This window comes from Ovis aries, chromosome 26 (genome assembly GCF_016772045.2).
Source record: "Ovis aries strain OAR_USU_Benz2616 breed Rambouillet chromosome 26, ARS-UI_Ramb_v3.0, whole genome shotgun sequence".
In the NCBI taxonomy this organism is placed as follows: Eukaryota; Metazoa; Chordata; class Mammalia; order Artiodactyla; family Bovidae; genus Ovis; species Ovis aries.
In genome coordinates this window covers 7,350,351-7,365,299 of record NC_056079.1, presented here as the reverse complement: position 1 = coordinate 7,365,299, position 14,949 = coordinate 7,350,351, and the positions used below count along the sequence as shown (strand labels likewise).

Sequence of the window (14,949 nt, the reverse complement as noted above, 5' to 3'; positions counted from 1 at the left end):
TTGTTTACTTGTTATTTAATCAGGAGAGGATGTTGAAATCATTTTATAGAACACTTTACAGAAAATAAAAATTAGTAGAGAAATTCACCTATTTTTTCTAAAATCAGTCACCTACATATTCTGAAAATTATTAAAAATATATGATGTAAAATATACTATTCTAGTATTAATGCATGTGAAGTATGCAACTGACTCTTGTCTCAAAAACATGCCAAAGATAGTTACTAGCCCAGTTACATTACTGATCAGACTGCTGACTACAGTAGCTCATCATGGACAAACTCTTACGGATAGACAATAAACGCAATATGTTGGTATGAAAGTATAAAAGTGATTTTCAAGCCAATTTTAGAATTCCAATAATTTAGTTCTTATTTTTCAATTATCCCATTATATAGTAAGATATAAAATTATTTGTAATAAAGGAGTTAAAACTATGATCAGACCCAGTATTAGAGGTATTCCTTTTTTTTCATTTTTTGAAAATTGTGCATTGTGAAACTTAAGTGGTTCTCTCCTTCTGGGTGTTTTTGGTTCACATCTTTGACTATAAACATTTTCGGTAAAGGTTTAAGCATATTTTGGTACAGAATTTGACAAAATTAAAAACACTAAATTCACAATAACATACACTAAGTGAGTTTCCTAAAGGCTAAATCAACCATTTCATTGCATTTACACTATGTACTTGGTCCATTATAGAAGTGTCTTTTGATGCAATAATAATAATATATTGCCTTCTATGATCTATACTCATGAAACAAACTGTTTGCACTTTCTAGTAAGAATTACTTTTCCTTTATGAAACCTTGAACAGTCAAATTAACTGTGTCTCATATCCGTAGCTAGATATGACTTAGTCTAGACATTGTTACAAACCTGAAGTCTCACTTTCTGTTTATATTCTCCCGGCTAAATATCACTTGGACTGCAAGGAGATCCAACCAGTCCATTCTGAAGGAGATCACCCCTGGGATTTCTTTGGAAGGAATGATGCTAAAGCTGAAGCTCCAATACTTTGGCCACCTCAGGCGAAGAGTTGACTCATTGCAAAAGACTCTGATTCTAGGAGGGATTGGGGGCAGGAGGAGAAGGGGACGACCAAGGATGAGATGGCTGGATGGCATCACTGACTCAATGGACATGAGTCTGAGTGAACTCCGGGAGCTGGTGATGGACAGGGAGCCCTGGCATGCTGCGATTCATGAGTTCGCAAAGAGTTGGACACGACTGAGTGACTGAACTGAACTGAACTGAGACATTGTAACAAACCTGAAGTCTCACGTTCTCTTGATATTCTCCTGGCTAAATATCACACTAAAATTATACAAATATATAATTTATATATGCAATGTTTATGAAAGAAAACATATCCTATACACATATTGATCAAGATGCAGAATGCACCTTGAAGAACATTACCCTCCTATGCCTATAGAATCGGCAGAATTTTGCCATTTTCTCCAAGCCCTGAGCCTGATTTCTAGAGCTCTAACAAACACCCATTGACTTGCAATATCTTCTTTCAAGTCTAGAAATTCCTTAATTACACAGAAATTGGCCTACTTTTCCTCTTGTTTTTTTTTTCAAACTAAGTTATCAGACCAAAGCTTCACCAGAATTTGAGCTCATTTCATATGCCAGAAAGATGTTGTTCAAAATCCTTTAAGCTAGGCTTCAGCAATACATGAACTGAGAACTTTCAGATGTGTAAGCTGGATTTAAAAGGCAGAGGAATCAGAGATCAGATTGCCAACATACTCTGGATCATAGAAAAAGCTAGGGGATTCCAAAAATTATCAACTTCTGCTTCACTGACTATGCTAAAGACTTTGACTGTGTGGATCACAACAAGCTGTGTAATATTTTTATAGAGATGGTAATATCAGACAAACTTACCTGCCTCCTGAGAAATCTGTATGCAGGTCAAGAAGCAACAGTTAGAACCAGACATGGAACAACAGACTTGTTCCAAATTGGGAAAGGAGTACATCAAGGCTGTATATTGTCACCCTGCTTATTTAACTTATATGCAGAGTTCAGTTGCTCACTCATGTCCGACTCTTTGTGACCCCATGAACTGCAGCACACCAGGCTTCCCTGTCCATCACCAACTCCCAGAGCTTACTCAAACTCATGTTCATCTAGTTGGTGATGCTATCCAACTATCTCATCCTCTGTCATCCCCTTCTCCTCCTGCTTTCAATCTTTCCCAGCATCAGGGTATTTTCTAATGAGTCCGTTCTTCACATCAGGTGGCCAAAATATTGGAGCTTCAGCTTCAGCATCAGTCATTACAATGAATATTCAGAACTGATTCCCATTAGGATTGACAGGTTTGATCTCCTTGCTGTGCAAGGGACTCTTAAGAGTCTCCTCCAACACCACAGATCAAAAGCATCAACTCTTCAGCCCTCAGCTTTCTTTATGGTCCAACTCTCACATCCATACATGACTACTAGAAAATCCATAGCTTTGACTAGACAGACCTTTGTCGGTAATGTCTTTTATTTTATTTTATTTTATTTTTTGCTAATATGCTATCTAAGTTTGTCATAGCCTTTCTCCCAAGGGGCAAGCGTCTTTTAATTTCATGGCTGCAGTCACCATCTGCAATGATTTTGGAGCCCCCTAAATAAAGGTTGTCACTGTCTCCATTGTTTCCCCATCTATTTGCCATGAAGTAATGGGACCATATGCAGATACATCCTAAGTACATCATGTGAAATGCCAGGCTAATGAATCACAAGCTGGAATCAAGACTCCCAGGAAAAATATCAACAACCTCAGATATGCAGATGATACCACTTTAATGCAGAACATGAAGAGGAACTAAAGAGCTTCTTGATGAAAGTGAAAGAAGAGAGTGAAAAAGCTGGCTTAAAACTCAACATTCACAAAACTAAGATCACGGCATCCAGTCCTATTATGTCATGGCAAATAGATGGGAAAAATGTGGAAACAGTATCAGATTTCATTTTCTTGGGCTCCAAAATCACTACAGACAGTGACTGCAGCCACAAAATTAAAAGATATTTCTTTCTTGGAAGAACAGCTATGTCAAACCTAGACAGTGTTTTTAAAAAGAGACATCACATTACCAACAAAGGTCCATATAGTCAAAACTATGGTTTTTACAGTAGTCATGTATAAATGTAAGAGCTGGACTATAAAGAAGGCTGAGTGCCAAAGAAGTGATGCCTTGATCTGTGGTGCTGGAGAAGATTCTTGAGAGTTCCCTGGAGAGCAAGGAGATCAAACTAGTCAATTATAAAGGAAAATCAACACTGAAGATTCACTGGAAGGGACTGATGCTGAAGCTGAAGCTCCAATACTTTGGCCACCTGATGCGAAGAGCTGACTCATTGGAAAAGACTGTTGCTGGGAAGTATTGAGGCAGGAGGAGAAGGGGACGACAGAGGATGAGATAGCTTGATGGCATCACTGACTCAATGGAAATGAATTTGAGGAAATTCATGGAGATAGTTATGTACAACAGAGAAGTCTGGTGTGCTGCAGTACATGGCGTCACAAAGAATCTGACATGACTTAGTGACTGAACAACAGCAGCAACAACCTTCTTCACTGTAAGTTTAATTTGTAATCTGTTTATTCTTAAAAGGAGAGAACATGTTGGAACCTTAACAGATGCTACAAGTAACTGACAGTGGAAGTACTTACTTAATCTATTCTCTGAACGCTGCAAAATCTACTTTGTTTTTTGTTAATGGGAAAGAAACATGAATACTGCTCTCTCCCCATAAACATTCACATTCAATAAGGAGCACACATACACCACGGCACTCTCACCATAGAGCCTTTCAAAAGAAGAAGGGTGTAAACTTTCAGTGGCATCAAAGAAGGAAGAAAATTCTGTAACTTCATTTTCTCACTAAGGTTATAAACTTATGTTTCCACCCCAGACCTCTAATCTATCCATATACCTTAAATCTAAGCCCCTAAATTATTTTTCCTCCTTTATATAATTGTATATTTAACTTCTATTATTTTTGTTAATTTATATTGAATAAAGCACATCTAATTCTGAAAGTTATTATTTCTCTGAGAATAAGTTGTTCCTGAAAGTTCAAGGCAGTTAATCTTCAACAGACTTTCCCTGTAGTTTTAGCCTTTAAAGACAGTAATTATCTATAAATCAGTATATGGTACTGTACATAGGATACTCCCAGATAACACTGATAAATCTAATACCTACTAAAAAAATAAATATTCTACAGGTGGTCTACGTGGTACTACATGATAAGTTACTTAGCTTTCGATGTCTCAGGCTAATCACCTGCAAAATAGAGTGGTGTAGGGGCAGACTGTTAATTATCTAACCCAGAACTCATTTCACCTTGTGCCTGAGTAACAGAAACAGTTTTATTTGGATTAGTCATGCACCCAAATACAGATTACTCTTCCAAGTCTCTTGGCAACAGCTGACTCCTCAAATATCACTGACACAAAAATCAAAGATACATAGAACAATGTTGAGTCTATTGCTTATGTGGTAAGGGGGAATACCACCTTAATAAGCTTTGGCAGTGAGAGCTGAAAGTTTGATTTAAGGCAGGTCTTGAAAAGCAGGAGTTTGATTAAGACTGGTTACAAATCAAGACACAATCATCCAGGATTGGTGAAAACAATAAAGCTAGGATTTGTAAAGAGAAAGACCCACATAATCTTAAGGTGTAAACTGTCTTTGGATGCTTCCACTGAAGAACTGAAAGGTTTTTAGGAAAGTCCCTGTAAAAACAATCAAACTATTTGTTCGAAGACTTCTAAGAAAGTAAAGAAGTGCTAATGAAGACAATGGCATAGAAAAATCCTGTTAACATAGTCAGCAAAAAAATTTCTGTTGCCATTGTTCAGGCTGAGTACGTGAATAGATTTGATTCTCATTTCTTTGTGACCAGCTATGGTGTTATAACTATTCTTTTGTATAACAGAGGTACTCAAAGTGCGCTATGGACCTTCGGAGAATTTTCTTTAAATGGAGAAGTCACTGTATCTTCCTACCTGATGCCTAGAATTCAGCTGTAATGTCTGAAACTGGAGCAGCCACCTTGGCCTGCATGGTGAAGCACAATGCGAAGAATATGTTGTCTACACAACAGTTACTCACTCTCCCAGTTTTAAATGACCTACCTCTGCATCTTGTATATAAAAAAATAAATTCTTATATGTATAGGTCATTCTTATTACTGTTACTTAGTTTTAATTTTCTGATGTATATATCAAACCTGATATATACAGGTAACTGATACAGGGGTGGTAACACACTTACATCACTGCACAGTTGTGATGATTAACAGATGGATACATGCGGGGCCCTTAGAATGGCACCTAATTTTCAGTAAGTGTAACACTATTGTGTTATCTAATTTCCTCCTTAGTTTCAGAGTTTAGGAGCTAGGAAACAAGTTAGATTTAACTCCTAAGAAACCAAGAAGAGAAAAGAGAAGTCAGAAAGAGAGGCAATTATTAACAGATATAAACAAGAAAAGAACCATTAAATATTGAACTCATTTTTTCAGAAACTGAGACTTTCAATTGTATTGTTGTTTGAATTGCTAAACTGTGTCCTACTTTTTGTGACCCCATGGACTGTAGCCCACCAGACTCCTCAGTCCATGCGATTTCCCAGGCATGGGAATAGGTTGCCATTTCCTTCTCCAGGGGATCATCCCGGCCCAGGGATTGAACCCACATCTACCCACATCTCCTGCATTGCATGTAGATTCTTTCCTGCTGAGCCACTTGGGCAAGTACATCATGTGAAATGCCAGGCCGGATGAACTACAAGCTGGAACCAAGATTACAGAGACAAGTAACAACCTCAGATATGCAGATGATACCACTCTGTCAGTACAGTATGCAATTTCCTTGGTTCTGTCTCACTGCAAGAAAGATTTGAAAGAGTGGATCAGTGTTACAGCTTGGTTACAGCTTGTTTACAAGGCATGAGGGCAGGCTGACCCCAGTGGAGAGGCCCCAACCAGTCTTGGCTCCCTCTTTTTATAAGTTTTGTCTCCTCCCCACTGAGCCTACCCTATGAAAATTAGGGCTGGCCAGGAAGGGGCATGTTTGTTTCACTGAGTTTCTCACTCCAGCATGCAGATTTTTCCTTTGTTCCCTTTTCTTGGGCTTTTCCCTTTCTTTGTCTTTTAGCCACTGCCATTTTGGACTCCTTTTTCCTATTCTAACTGCCTAACAACTCTAATTGCAGAAAGTAAAGAGGAACTAAAGAGTCTCTTGAGGGTGAAAGAGGAGAGTGAAAAAGCTGGCTTAAAACTCAACATTAAAAAAACTAAGAAACAGCATCAGGTCCCATTACTTCATGGCAAATAGAAGGGAAAAAGTGGAAGCAGTGACAGATTTTATATTCTCAGGCTCCAAAATCACTGTGGACAGTGACGGCACCCATGAAATTAAAAAAGGCTTGTTCCTTGGAAGGAAAGCTATGATAACCCTAGACAGCATATTAAAAAGGCAAAGACCTCACTTTGCTGGCAAAGGTCCATATAGTGAAAGTTATGGTTTTTCCAGTAGTTCTATATGGATATGAGAGTTGGATTATAAAGGCTGAGTGCTGCAGAATTGATGCTTTTGAATTGTGGGACTGGAAAAGACTCCTGAGAATCCCATGGACAGCAAGGAGATCAAACCAGTCAATCCTAAAGGAAATCAACCCTGAGTATTCACTGGGAGGACTGGTGCTGACACTGAAACTCCAATACTTTGGTCCACCTGATGCGAAGAACTGACTCATTTGAAAAGACCCTGATGCTGGGAAAGACTGAAGGCAAAAGGAGAAGGGGTAGGCAGAGGATGAGATTGTTAGATAACATCATCCTCTCAAAGGACATAAATTTGAACAAACTCTTCCGGGAGATAGTGAAGGACAGGAAAGCCTGGCATGTTGCAGTCCATAGGGTTGCAAAAAAGTGGGACATGGCTTAGGGACTGAACAACAACCACATAATAAAGAATTTAACTGATTATTGTCCCCACTTCCTAGGAGGATGCCTTTAAGCTCTTGCTGCTGCTGCTGCTGCTAAGTCGCTTCAGTCATGTCTGACTCTGTGCGACCCCATAGACTGCAGCCCACCAGGCTCCCCCATCCCTGGGATTCTCCAGGCAAAAACACTGGAGTGGGTTGCCATTTCCTTCTCCAATGCATGAAAGTGAAAAGTTAAAGTGAAGTCACTCAGTCATGTCTGACTCTTCGCGACGCCATGGGCTGCAGCCCACCAGGCTCCTCCATCCATGGGGTTTTCCAGGCAAGAGTGCTGGAGTGGGTTGCCATTGTGGAGTGTCTTTGTTATTCAAGCTGGGCCTCTCAGCCCATACCCTAAGGGCATATTTGATAGCTGATGCTAACAAGGTGACTCTGATGGACACTTAGACTGTTCATGCTAATAAGATGCCTCAGGAACAAAGAGCCAAGATCCACCTCATGATTAGAAGGTTGAGGTATTGTAATGGGGTCACAAACAGTTGGACACAACTGCATGACTGGGCAGGCAGACAGACAGACAGACACACAAACACATATCATACACACACACATGCAGACACACTGTGATTTCAACCTCACAGGGGAAGGGAGGAAGGCTGGAGACTGATTCTATCAGTCATGTCCAGGTAAAGAAGCCCCAGTAGGAGTTGTGGGTGCTGAGCTTAGGTGAACTTTCCTAGGTAGCACCCTCTTGAGTACTATCACCAGTTGATAGGAGGTTATGCCATTGGGGCCCCACAGAGAGATGAGGAGGCTTCATGTTTGCCCACCCTCACCTCCCAGATTTCACCCTGTGACTCTCTCCCTTTGGCTGGCTGTGATTTGTAATTCTGCAATAATAAAACTGTAATAGTAAGTACAGCACTTTCCCAAGTTCTATGAGTCATTCTAGTGAATCATTAAGTCTAAAAGGCCAGTGGAAACCCCCAAATTGGTTCCCATCTTGTTAGAAGTGAAGACAGTGTAGTGGCTGGTGTCCAAAGTGAGAGCGGCTCTGTGGAGGGCTGTGTCCTTAACCTGTGGAGTGTGACTCAGAAGTCACTGCAAAGACAGAGGAAGCTGAACTGCCCATCAGGCTTTGGGAGGATGAGTTTTGCTCTGGACTCAAGTCCTTCCTGTTCTCAGCCGCACTGCGCCCAGCTGGCCCTGTACCTGTGCATCTCTTCATCTCTCAGGCACTGAGGACTCACACTAAACAAGATAATTGTAATAAATACCAAGAATTTAACATTTAAAACTGAAGAGGAAATACAGCAGTACTTAATGTGACTTAGGATTATACTACTTTACAGAAGATAAAGAGAACAAGCTCCTTCTTTTAAAGAGCAAACATCTAAAACAGCAATGTGAATTATCAATGAAAATTCTTAATCAGAATAGAAATTGTGCCAACTTTGGAAATAGTTCTTTTTGCAACATAGCTCAAAACATCTGATTCAAGAGTAATTTTAACCAAAGAAAAAAAAGTAACCTGTATTACTTTTTAACCAAATTTTGGCTAAGGACTTACTTTAGGTCTAATTTACTGGAGAATAAAATCCTTATAAGGAACTAAGACACTTGTTTGTGGGTTTTAGTTTTGACTCACTAAATAGCAATCAGCTAAGTTATTTTTCACAGATGATCATTTTAATTAATTATATTTTCCATTTTCATGTATCCATTTTCTCTGACAGTATGTCTCCATGAGAACTTTCTGTGACTTTCAGAAAATAAAATTATTTACATAGGAATTTAGCAAATATTTATTAAACTGATGGCAAAAAATAACTAAGCAGTGTATCTCCCAGCATGTCAGTATTTATATACTCTCCTCCAGACAGCCTGTTCATCAGCCATCCTATTTTATATCCAAATATTCTCAAACATGCTTAACACAAAACTCATTGTTCTGACAAAGTTTTGGCAAAAGCAAGATAGACAAGTTCCCTAGAGGTGACGTGCCATCAGTGATGGAGAGCAGGCATAGACCAACTCCCTAATCCAAGAAACTTGGGATTCTTCTTAAATTTTCCCTTATTCCCTGGGTTCAGGCCAGCAAACTTGATAGTGTGGTTGGTATCCAATTCACAGGCAAGGGGTCATTTAATCAAACAGGAAATCACAGGAGTGAGGAGCAGGGTGTGAAGTATGAGCTGCAGACTAAGTCAGACCAAACGCAGTGACTCCTGAGCTATGACGGGACTTTCTCCTTGCTCCATTAACCTAGGCTCAGATGATGGTCAGAAGTACGCATGGTCCAAAAAAACATCTGGTGAAAGTTATACACTCTCCCTTCCTTAGTTTCAAGTGGTACCACTCTGCATCTTTCCTGATCCTAAACTTCTCACTGATCAGCTCAAATCCGTACCTAAAACTGACCCTACCTCTCTACACGATACTCAGAGTTTAGGGTTAACCCACTTATAACACTGCTCTGATCACAGTCATATCATTTCCGACGGAGTTAGTGCTAAAACAGCATCATTAAGATTTAAGTGCACTACTTGGCTGATTTCTAGACACTCCAAAGTTGAATTTTTTGGGGGGAGGGGGCTATCTAACACTTATAAAGTTCCTACTATGTGTCAGGCACTATATCAAGTGTTTTACAATAAATAACACTTAAGATTGTTTTCACATAATCATTCCTAATTTACAGATGAGACAATTGGTACACAAAAATGGTTAAATACTTGTTCCATGTGACCCAGAAGCAACTGGTAGAGTAGGAATTCAAAACCAGCTTCCAAGCCCCAGACTTCTGAGCTGGTTTCTTCTGAATCCTGGACTTGAACAGATTGGGCTTTTTGACGTAAGGAATGTGACTCTACTAGTTATCTTGGTAACAGTAACTTCAGTTCAGTTACTCAGTCATCTCCAGCACTTTGTGAACCAATGAACCACAGCACACCAGGCCTCCCTGTCCATCACCAACTCCCGAAGTTTACCCAAACTCATGTCCATTGAGTCGGTGATGCCATCCAACCATCTCATCGTTTCTCGTCCCCTTCTCCTCCTGCCTTCAATCTTTCCCAGCATCAGGGTCTTTTCCAATGAGTCAGCTCTTTGCATCAGGTGGTCAAAGTACTGGAGTTTCAGCTTCAGCATCAGTCCTTCCAATGAATATTCAGGACTGATTTCCTTTAGGATGGACTGGTTGGATCTCCTTGCAGTCCAAGGGACTCTCAAGAGCTTTCTCCAACACTACAGTTCAAAAGCATCAATTCTTCAGCACTCAGCCTTCTTCACAGTCTAACTTTCACATCCATACACGACCACTGGAAAAACCATAGCCTTGACTAGGTGGACCCTTGTTAACAAAGTAATGTCTCTGCTTTTTAATATGCTGTCTAGGTTGGTCATAACTTTCGTTCCAAGGAGTAAGCATCTTTTAATTTCATGGCTACAATCACCATCTGCAGTGATTGACAATCTTTACACTTACACAAACTATTTTTAAACAATAGTTACAGTTTTATAAACTATAGCATTATTATGCCAAGTAAAATGCTTTATATCACAGACATTATTAACTATTTTAATGTTGAAAAAAAATAACAACAGACACTAGCATTGCACATGATCACTGGTCAACACTGATTGATGTCTGATTCTCTATCTTTGGAAGAATAACTAGATTTTAATTTTCTTGTGGGATTCATTTGATAAGATAGAACTATAAATGAATTATTAAAACCATATTTTTCTCATATTTCACAATGTATGTGTATTCCCATATATTTCTATACTGAGATGCAGGTCAGGAAACAACAGTTAGAATTGGACATGGAACAACAGACTGGTTTCTAATAGGAAAAGGAGTACGTCAAGGCTGTATATTGTCACCCTGCTTATTTAACTTATATGCAGAGTACATCATGAGAAATGCTGGACTGGAAGAAGCACAAGCTGAAATCAAGATTGCCAGGAGAAATATCAATAACATCAGATATGCAGACGACACCACCCTTATGGCAGAAAGTGAAGAGGAACTAAAAGCCTCTTGATGAAAGTGAAAGAGGAGAGTGAAGAAGTTGGCTTAAAGCTCAACATTCAGAAAATTAAGATCACGGCATCTGGTCCCATCAATTCACGGGAAATAGATGAGGAAACAGTGGAAACAGTGTCAGACTTTACTTTTGGGGCTCCAAAATCACTGCAGAGGATGACTGCAGCCATGAAATTAAAAGATGCTTACTCCTTGGAAGAAAACTTATGACCAACCTAGTTAGCATATTGAAAAGCAGAGACATACTTGGCCAACAAAGGTCCGTCTAGTCAGTTCAGTTTAGTTCAGTAATTCAGTGATGTCTGACTCTTTGCGACCCCATGAATCACAGCACGCCAGGCCTCCCTGTCCATCACCAACTCCCGCCACGTCCATCGAGTCAGTGATGCCATTCAGCCATCTCATCCTCTGTCATCCCCTTCTCCTCCTGCCCCCAGTCCCACCCAGCATCACAGTCTTTTCCAATGAGTCAACTCTTCACATGAGGTGGCCAAAGTATTGGAGTTTCAGCTTTAGCATCATTCCTTCCAAAGAAATCCCAGGGCTGATCTCCTTCAGAATGGACTGGTTGGATCTCCTTGTAGTCCAAGGGACTCTCAAGAGTCTTCTCCAACACCACAGTTCAAAAGCATCAATTCTTCGGCACTCAGCTTTCTTGACAGTCCAACTCTCACATCCATACATGACCACAGGAAAAACCATAGCCTTGACTAGACGGACCTTGGTCGGCAAAGTAATGTCTCTGCTTTTGAATATGCTATCTAGTTTGGTCATAACTTTTCTTCCAAGGAGTAAGCATCTTTTAATTTCATGGCTGCAATCACCATCTGCAGTGATTTTGGAGCCCCAAAAAATAAAGACTGACACTGTTTCCACTGTTTCCCCATCTATTTCCCATGAAGTGATGGGACCAGATACCATGATCTTCGTTTTCTGAATGTTGAGCTTTAAGCCAACTTTTTTGCTCTCCTCTTTCATTTTCATCAAGAGACTTTTTAGTTCCTCTTCACTTTCTGCCATAAGGGTGGTGTCATCTGCATTTCTGAGGTTATTGATACTTCTCCCGGCAATCTTGATTCCAGCTTGTGCTTCTTCCAGTCCAGCGTTTCTCATGATGTACTCTGCATATAAGTTAAATAAGCAGGGTGACAATATACAGCCTTGACGTACTCCTTTTCCTATTTGAAACCAGTCTGTTGTTCCATGTCCAGTTCTAACTGTTGCTTCCTGACCTGCATACAGATTCCTCAAGAAGCAGGTCAGGTGGTCTGTTATTCCCATCTCTTTTAGAAATTTCCACAGTTTCTTGTGATCCACACAGTCAAAGGCGTTGGCATAGTCAATAAAGCAGAAATAGATGTTTTTTTGGAATTCTCTTGCTTTTTCCATGATCCAGTGGATGTTGGAAATTTGATCTCTGGTTCCTCTGCCTTTTCTAAAACCAGCTTGAACATCAGGAAGTTCATGGTTCATGTATTGCTGAAGCCTGACTTGGAGAATTTTGAGCATTACTTTACTAGCATGTGAGATGAGTGCAATTGTGCGGTAGTTTGAGCATTCTTTGGCATTGCCTTTCTTTGGGATTGGAATGAAAACTGACCTTTTCCAGTCCTGTGGCCACTGCTGAGTTTTCCAAATTTGCTGGCATATTGAGTGCAGCACGCTCACAGCATTATCTTTCAGGACTTGAAACAGCTCAACTGGAATTCCATCACCTCCACTAGCTTTGTTCGTAGCGATGCTTTCTAAGGCCCACTTGACTTCACATTCCAGGATGTCTGGCTTTAGGTGAGTGATCACACCATCATGATTATCTGGTTCGTGAAGATCTTTTTTGTACAGTTCTGTGTATTCTTGCCACCTCTTCTTAATATCTTCTGCTTCTGTTAGGTCCATACCATTTCTGTCCTTTATCGAGCACATCTTTGCATGAAATGTTCCCTTGGTATCTCTAATTTTTTTGAAGAGATCTCTAGTCTTTCCCATTCTGTTGTTTTCCTCTATTTCTTTGCATTGATCACTGAAGAAGGCTTTCTTACCTCTTCTTGCTCTTCTCTGGAGCTCTGCATTCAGATGCTTATATCTTTCCTTTTCTCCTTAGTTTTTCGCCTCTCTTCTTTCACAGCTATTTCAAGGCTATGGTTTTTCCAGTGGTCATGTATGGATGTGAGAGTTGGACTGTGAAGAAGGCTGAGCTCTGAAGAATTGATGCTTTTGAACTGTGGTGCTGGAGAAGACTCTTGAGAGTCCCTTGGATTGCAAGGAGATCCAACCAGTCCATTCTGAAGGAGATCTGCCCTGGGATTTCTTTGGAAGGAATGATGCTAAAGCTGAAACTCCAGTACTCTGGCCACCTCATGTGAAGAGTTGACTCATTGGAAAAGACTCTGATGCTGGGAGGGATTGGGGGCAGGAGGAGAAGAAGACGACAGAGGATGAGATGGCTGGATGGCATCTCTGACTCGATGGATGTGGGTCTGAGTGAACTCCAGGAGTTGGTGATGGACAGGAAGGCCTGACATACTGCTATTCATGGGGTCACAAAGATTTGGACATGACTAAGTGACTGAACTGAACTGAACTGAGATGTAATCTATGTATAAATGGATCACCAATTCTCAAGCTCACCTTACTTTTTTGGTGTCTTCAAATTTACACACATTGTTCTATCACCAGAAGAATATCAATACCTAGCCTTGAAACTTAAATCTTGCTTCATAAAAGCATTTTTCTGGTTAACTCAGCCTCAAATGTATGTCCCCTGTAACATTATGTTCTGTCCATTTACTTTGATTTCAAGGCAGGTACCAAAACCATAATTTGAAATTTAATTTGTCATCTAAATTTTTATACTTTTGTTACTATTGTTGTTGACTTCTTCATGCTATTGCAAATTTCTGAACTCAGGGACTTTATGGCAGAGTTTTCCACTTCCTGAACCAATATTCATTTTGTTCATAATAGATATTCAATCAGTGACATGAGAGAAAAGGATTTACCTTTACTGAAAACCAACCTTGCATGCGGCAACGCTAGGCACTGGAGCACATACTGTTTGATGTAAAAAGTCCCTGTCCTCACACAGGTTAGTAGGTGCCAAATATGCTACTGGATCAGTGGAGAAATAGCTCCAGAAAGAATGACGAGATGGAGGGAAAGCAACAACAATACCCAGTTGTGGATGTGACTTATGATAGAAGTAAAGCCCGATGCTGTAAAGAGCAATATTGCATAGGAACCTGCAGTGTTAGGTCCACGAATCAAGGCAAATTGGCACTGGTCAAATAGGAGATGGCAAGAGGGAACATCCACATTTTAGGAATCAGTGAACTAAAATGGACTGGAATGGGTGCATTTAAATCAGAAGACCATTATATCTACTACTGTGGGCAAGAATCCCTTATAAGGAATGGAATAGCCATCATAGTCAACAAAAGAGTCTGAAATGCAGTATTTGGATGGAATCTCAAAGACGACAGAATGATCTCTGTTCATTTCCACAGCAAACCATTCAATATCACAGTAATCAAGTCTATGCCCGATCAGTAACGCTGAAGAAGCTGAAGTTGAATGGTTCTAGGAAGACCTACAAGACATAGAAATAACACCCAAAAAAGATGTCCTTTTCATTACAGTGGACTGCAATGCAAAAAATAGGAAGTCAAGAAACACCTGGAGTAACAGGCAAATTTGGCCTTGAGTACAGAATGAAGCAGGGCAATGGCAAATAGAGTTTTGCCAAGAGAACACACTGGTTATAGCAAACAACCTCTTCCAACAACACAAGAGAAGACTCTACACGTGGACATCACCAGATGGTCAATACTGAAATCAGATTGATTATATTCTTTCCAGCCAAAGATGGAGAAGCTCTATATAGTCAGCAAAAGCAAGACTGGGAGATGACTGTGGCTCAGATCATGAACTCCTTATT

The 14,949-nt window shown here is 40.1% G+C and overlaps 1 long non-coding RNA gene across 2 annotated transcripts in view; it reads right to left on the bottom strand.

Annotated features, from left to right (window-relative positions):
- The window catches only part of LOC121818101 (uncharacterized), a 70,742-nt gene that overhangs the window by 19,528 nt on the left and 36,265 nt on the right, over positions 1 to 14,949 (bottom strand). The window lies entirely within an intron of this gene.